Source organism: Symsagittifera roscoffensis, chromosome 2 (genome assembly GCF_963678635.1).
Source record: "Symsagittifera roscoffensis chromosome 2, txSymRosc1.1, whole genome shotgun sequence".
In the NCBI taxonomy this organism is placed as follows: Eukaryota; Metazoa; Xenacoelomorpha; order Acoela; family Convolutidae; genus Symsagittifera; species Symsagittifera roscoffensis.
In genome coordinates this window covers 37698012-37705944 of record NC_087063.1, presented here as the reverse complement: position 1 = coordinate 37705944, position 7933 = coordinate 37698012, and positions in this window count along the sequence as shown.

The window sequence follows — 7933 nt, the reverse complement described above, 5'->3', positions numbered from 1 at the left end:
GGCTCAGCAGAAGATCCAGACTCTAAATGCCCTTCATCGCGGCTGCACCGAGCATTATTGCCACCTCACAGGGTCAGTTACGGGATCTCAAAGCGGCGACGCTGATGTGAGCAAATGTGATAAGTACTCAGCAGCCAATAAGAGCACAGTATGCCAATACTCGCCTACTCGTCAAGTGCCAGCATTGACTCAAGTCCAGCCTTTCAAAGGTACCAGCACCCTCGCGAACCCCTCTCATATGGCGACTAAAATTCTGTCCTCAGGCAATCTCAGTCCTTATGCCAAGTGTGACACCATCCAAACGAAACCAGTAGTCACCAGGCCTCCGGATATTTGCGAATGTCACAGTCCAGGCATAGGCCCCGCGCAAATTATGGCCAACCCGAGATCCTCATCCAGGAATTTTTATAATATGCAGAACTTTAGCAGCTTTAGTGATAGTACAATTTACAGACTGCAAAACAATGCTATGTTTGCTACAGAACATGTTTGAGGCGCTAAAATTAAAAAGCTTGACTCTTTTTCTTGCTATGAACAGCCCAAATAATTAGGTTAACGACTTTGAGCTTTTGTTAGAAAAAATATTTTTTTAATCGCAATTCAAGTTTTTCTTCTAATTGCTTTTTGCCTAGATTGTCCTCTATATAACTATTTTATTAACCTCGCTTTAGACTGCAGCGCACAACTTTGTGAATGCGTATTTGAATGCCATCTGAACGCCAAACATTAAGTTTTTGGTTAAAATGCTGCAAAATTCAGGATGTTTTTCACAGTTTTCGAGAAAGCGTAAATTAAACCTCTGATGTCATGAATAAACAAGGATAGCCGTTTACTGTGTAAGTAGCACAGAATGTTCCGACAATAGCCTTACAAAATACAAAAAAGAATTTCAAATTAGAGTAGTTTTTTTCTGGGTGGTGTGATAAAAAGACCTGAACGGAAAAAATAGAAGCAACACATATTCGCATACTTGACAGGCAAAGTAAAAAAGGCCAATTGGAAAACCATTTTTGTTGAAAAATGACCAAACTTTTTTCCTAAACTTTAATTTTTTTTGCTGTTGAAGTTTGTTGATGCCCAAAATGTCGCTAAATGCTCCATAAAGTAACTTTATTTGATTAAAATTAGTTTACAGCCTGAATAAAATAAAGTATAAACAGGCTATTGCAAGCCTGGAAGCTCACTTTATTAACTCGAAATTCAAAATTTTCAAACCGTTTTTTCTCGACACAAGGATTTTTTTTTAAGGTCGTTTGAATTACGGCTGATAGGGCCTTATTATGATAAGTTACTCAACTCAGTCAGATGATCGTTTGTGACACCTGATTTTGCGAGGAAAACAAACAGAAAATAACCACAAAAAAAATAAAAAATAGTACCATGTTCCTCCCCATCTTTAAAATGGTCGGAACAAAAACGAGACTTAAATAGTATCAGGAAATTAACTATTCAGCGCTGAAACTCGACGTCACTGCAGTTTTTTGGCGACCGGAAAATTTTAGCCTGTCAGAAATCTCACAACAAGCAGTTCTACCATCAATGCTACAGTGCTGATTTAAATTAAGCGACACAAAGATAAACTTTCAAAAATCCAACGCTTTTTTTTAAAATTGGGATAAACCGAAGCAAAAAAGAGGATAACGAAATTTGCATAGATTTTCATTAAAAGTATTATAAAGCATTTTTTCTCCGAAATTCTCAAGAACAGTTTAACCCCAAAAAGGGGTAATTTTGGCTTATTTAATTAATCAAGAATTACGCTGAAAATGCCGAGTTAATATATGGGTTATTTTGAAAAAAGCTTCCTACACACCTCAGATTAGTACAAAAGGGGGACCCTATGAGTCGGCAAGGGGTCGAATCTCTAAGCGGAAAGGCATCCCACCGCTTCCCCTCCCCTCAAAAAAAATCTACTGGTGTACAGAAGCACAACTTTCAAAAATCTGCAAAAGAGAATGTATTTTTCGTTGCTAGTCAAAAAGGTCAATTTTTCTCTACAGAAATCAAAATTGTTACTTGAAAGCAGTTTTTCAAAATTTTTGCAATTTTTTTTGGAAATTCAACCTTTCTAGAACTTTGTTGGTTTGCGTAAGTTGCTGCTTTTGATATAGCTTTCTTATGAAACAATTGGCAGTTTCAGACTAATACATCATTAAATTTTAAAAAATGACTCACTTTTGGAGCAAAATGATCGTTGCGAATTCTGGGGACAAAATTGCACCAGATTAATGCTGGTGAAATTTAAAGAAAATTTTGTTTTGTTAACCATTTTAAAGAAAAAGAAAACCTAAATCAGATTTTTTTTAATGTAATGAGTTTCAATCAACTTAAGAAAAAACCACCACATTACATTTTGTCTAAAAAGTTCCAAAAGTGAGATAAAAATGGCTAATATTTGTTGATAGCAAAGTTTTTATTCAGTAAAAAAGACACACACACATACACACACACACACACACACACATATATATATATATATATATATATATATATATATATATATATATATATATATATATATATAAAACCGCTGTGAGGTTTCATGGAAATCGATTATAATCAAAATTCTAGGTCAAAAATGTTGGCCTTATAATCAATTATAAGTACACTTTGGGACCACGCAATCGGGACCTGCCCAGTACTCACTTTTTGATCTAATTTTTATCGAAACTTTAGGTTTTTGCATGATTTTTTTCTCTCTTATTCAGTTATAGTATTAATTTTTTTTCAGTGAACAGATCAATATTTTTACCTAGCAAATTTTTGTTAGGAATGTGTTTTTTTAAAAGTAGATCGCGAAATCTTACAAGAAGCAAACTTAAGGCCCAGTTTATTCGGCGATCCAAACGATCGAAATTCTTGTATTGTAATAAGGTAAAAAGTTTTCACTTTAACTAAGTTGGGACAAAACGGGTCTAGGGATTTTAGCAGACCGGTTTTTTAGCAGACAGGTTTTTTAGCAGACTCAGAACAACTATAAAGTGTGATAGCTGACTTCAAACGCGGCATTGGCGATTAGCGACCGCTTGCTCCGCTGCGCTTCAATTCAACACGCGTTTGTTTTGCCGCTAATTCAGACTGTTGTGTTTTTGAAATTGATAGTTTTGTTGACAAGTCGAAAGGTAGTTGACTTAATTGGGAAAGTTTGGCCCCAGACTGAGCGTCTTTTTGAGTATGTCGATCAATTATTTATCACTTTATTACATTGGTCTGCTCAAAGACTCATTTTTCACTTTTTATGTTCAAAGGAAGATTGTTCTGCTACACGATTGGTCCCCGGACAAAACTAAACGTTTCAATAACATAAGACGGTATTTTTGTCGTAGGATGTATATTGAACGAACTCCACACGCGAATATCTAATATTCTCGGTAACTTCGTTTACAAAACTAAATTTTGGTCAAGTATTATGTCAAAATATCGTGATGAATCTTTAACTTTCAATCCTTTAAGTTAAACAAACAATTTCAGCTACTTTTCACACTCTTTTTAGGTGTTCATTTCAACTTTTTCATGTCATTTCATATCCAAGAAAACAAGTAAACCAACAGTGTATAATATAATATGTGCATAACTTTGTATGAAACCTGTTTTTATAATTTAAAAATGTATATAATGTGTTTAAAATCTGTACATAATCTGTACAAAAGGTGCACAAAAGTTGTAGGTAATCTGAAGATATAGATACTATTTATAGGTTATCGACAGTTCATGTACACAGTTCGTACGGATTATATACAGAAATTATACAAATTTAATGCAGATCTCATTTATTTTATAAACTGGTATAAAATAATACACCAAAAAAATACACATTTTGGTTTTAAAAAAAAAGAAAATTAAACTAGTTACAATCGATTAGATGTTTAGTAAAACTCAAGAGGTGGAAAAAATTGTCTAACGAAGGTAAATTTTACATCAACTATAACATTGGTTTTACTAATGCGGGTAACAAAAGCCTAAAATTTTGCATAGAGAGAATATTTTTTGTAAGTTGGTCATCCCGTGCTTTTTCTTAAAAGTTCAAAAATTTCTGAACTAGATTTGTTTCCATAGTTTTTTTCTGGTGGCGAGTTTTATGTTAGTTATTTTGCAAAAGTCTTGCAAGATAAACTCGCTTTCGATAAACTCGCAATTTTGCAAAATAACCTTATTTGAAACTAAAAATCAACCTCTTATTCTAGAGAAACCGGCTTTTTTGTTATAGAGTTAATAAATTGATTTAAGAATAACAAAAGAAATTAACTTGCAGTTTCTTTAAAAAAAGCAACGTAGAGGCAAAGTGCACTTCAGAAGGTAAAAGGTCTAAATCAGAAAAAAAAGAAGTAAAGAACAAAGTGAAATTTACTAAAATGTTCTTCGATATGCACCTTATTCGCACCCCGAACAGATTATCACCACTAACTCTTAAAGTTGCTGCAAAACTTGTCACTAATAAAACAGCTACAGATGCTAGTAGCAGTTGCCAATGCTAAAACGGCCACCAAACGAAAGTTTTTTTTTGCGAGTTGGCTTGGAACAAGTAGACTTCGTAATATGACTTTTCGCTTGTGTAATAAGACACAATAGGCAAGTCCAATGGCTACTGGAACCTGATCTAAACTACATTTTATAATGGATAAATTGGTTATTTTACCACTGTAAAATATTTAATATTAACCAATCATAATCCATCTAACTAACAACCCACTTATTTGTAAGTGTTGAAAATACTTGTAATTTCAGCACCAGAGAGATTTGAATTTAACTTAGAACTTAGTTGCCTCACCAAGAGAACTTCAGCAGTTGCAATAAGCCAGTATACTCTAGATCTATTGAGCCTAGCAGAGACTAGTTAAACACCCTGAGACTAGTAGATATAAGAGTAAGATTAGGATCGGTATTAGACTAAGAAGTTGCACGAATCTATCCGGCCGAAAATAAGATAGCGTGACGAGCAGACGGTGTACCCTATCCGAAATTACTCTATGAGTTAACCACATCGGTCATAACTCATCTGGTGCGACCATAAGTCTCGAATAAGACCTTAATAGCTTAGAATTAACCAAATATAGATTAGAATTTAGACAAAACATTTTCAAAATGTTACACGATAATAATTTAATTGAAATGTCTCTACGATTCAAAAGATCAGAGCCGATATTCCGAACAATACTGGAACTACCCGGTATTGGAAGAAGACCTCGGACAAGAGACGATATACGACTACGTGAATCTTACCATTTAGATTTATGGTTGTACGGCAGAAGCCAACACAAACTTTTATATTTAGAATCTTATTAGCAATGAGTTTAGATTTTCATTTGCAAACATAAAATTTTGAAGTAAATCTTCATGATCATTTCCGGCGCTAAAACAAAATTAATAATGTACAATAACGATTGATAAAAATATCTCAGATCGTTTCCCTAATTTCTGCAGTATTATATAAAATATATTCGAAAAATATTTATTGAAAATAAAAATAAAAATTAGTAGCATGACAAAAAATAGTTAGTATTCATAAATCATCTTGTTGTTCCAGCATCATCACCTAAACATAACAGCAATCATAAGCTCACTAATATCATTGAAAAACTAAATTTTTTTTTAAAATAAATTTGAACCGTTTTAAACTTAAAAATTCACTTAATTTTAAAAATCAGATCATCAAGTCTTATCCTTGGATCTTTATAAATTTTCTATCTCACTAAATTTAAAATCTGATCATCAAGGCCTATCCTTGGATCAAAAAGAACAATTTTGTTCTCCCCCACCCACTTAGCAAGTGTCTAACGACCTCAAACGTCGATTCACTATCCAACCTTTTCAGAAGACCCAGGACTAATAGAAATTTTTAAATAAAACTAACCATTCAAATTAAGATAAACAGTGAAGAACTTCGGTTATTCATCCTTCACTTGAACCCTCCTCTTACCAGACCCAGGATAGATCTTAGACTTAGTAGGTTAAAAATATTATCTAACGAACTGCTTGCGTTCTAATTATACCTGAACCTTGTGGATCGATTTACTTTTCTCCAACCCTTGAACACAATCACTACCCCTAAGTAAGATTAAGTAAGTTAACACCTTAACTTAGACTAGCCACGAGAAAGTAGAAAATCATTCTCCGGAATCGATATACTTTTCTCTCCAACCATGAACAAAAAGACCCAGGTTAAGCTAACCAAAAAATCGTAAGGACTAACATTCTAAGAAAATAGAAATAACTAACAACTTCTTGCATCCCTCATCCTAAACCTTATGTCATTCAAAAATTTAGGAAAAAAACAAACAATCGTTTTACACAATTGTGACATAGATAACCAAAAATACGATCTTGTAATCACTCCTCATACACAAACAGTTGGATACATTAGAACAAAACGTCAAACAATAAAAAGAAAAATTATAAACAAACAAAGACAAATCACACGAAAAAGATTTTCAAAAAATAGAAACGCATTTTCTGAATCAGAAGCCAACAGTTTAGACGAACTATACAATTTAAAAGAATCAATAGATAAAAATTGTCCCATCCATGATCAATTATATTTTTCCGACTCAGGAACAACTTCAAACTCATCAAAAAGTGGGAAAAAGAACCACACTCAAAGTGACGAAGGTCAAACACGATTTTGTCAGAACTTGCTCGTAAATTTGTTTGAACCAGGAATCAGCCCATGCAAACCAGAATTCCCAAATGTAAAAATCAAAAGACAAATTATTGGACATTATTTGAAAGACATATGTAATCTAACACAACTATATGGAATCTACACCATAGAATTCAGCACACCAAATACAGCCCATCGTAAATATGTAATTCAAACAGACGATGTTGAACTAGAATTTTCAAAAGTATTCATAGAATATATCAGAAGCATACAATATCATAATTCACAAAGAGCAAACTCCATATTCACTAACGAAGTTTTTGCAATAATATAAAGTTATATATCTATATTAGGAAAAACAGAAGTTCAAAGTATATCACCAGTCCAAACATCAAAACATACAAAAGTAAGAAACGAAATCGTTGCATTTTCAACATTTTTAAACGCAATCCGTAAAAATTTTACCAATAATGATGTTTCACAAAACACTAAACATGATTTAAAAAAGATTTTAGCCTGATTTATAATTGATTTTTTCACCCACGACTTAGATATAATTTCACAAGCAAGAAGTAATTTCAGACCTCAAAATACCAATGACGACACTGTTCTTTCAGAACAATCAGATTACGTTTGGGACCCTGACTGGTCTCATGCAGCATTTCTAAATATCCCACAAGCTATCTCGAGTCAAGCAATAAGTACAATATCTTTTCACAGAGATTATGTAAAAATAGTACCATTAACCATTGATGCAACACCATTGAATTATAATACATTTTTACCTGATACACGAAATAACAGCTTAAATTCAACAGTCATACATAATGAAAACCTCAATGGAACCAGAAATCTTACACAACAAGATATTCAATTACCATCACACTTCATAACTGAAGAAATCGTCCAAACAACAGCAACAACTACACAACAGAGTTTTTCACCAATACACCCCAATCTGACAATACCAAGAAACACAAATACATCACTAACACAGGTAACCTTACAACCAACCGTAAAACCTTCGGTTGCTCCAAAATATTCACATATGGAATATCAAACGTATAGACCAATGACAATACCGTCAAAAACACGAAAACCGTTCACAAGAAACACTTTTGCAGAACACAATTATAATTATGCTCACCAACCAAGAACAAACCAACCTCCCCGAAAAAATACACAAAAATCATATCACGTATGTTCCCATTATTGGAATCTCCCAAAAACATCCACCAATTGAGTAAATTTTCCAGATAATCCACAACCTACACAGGATTATAGTGAAAATTACCCATTCTTTCAACAAATTAAAAATAAACAACATACACCATA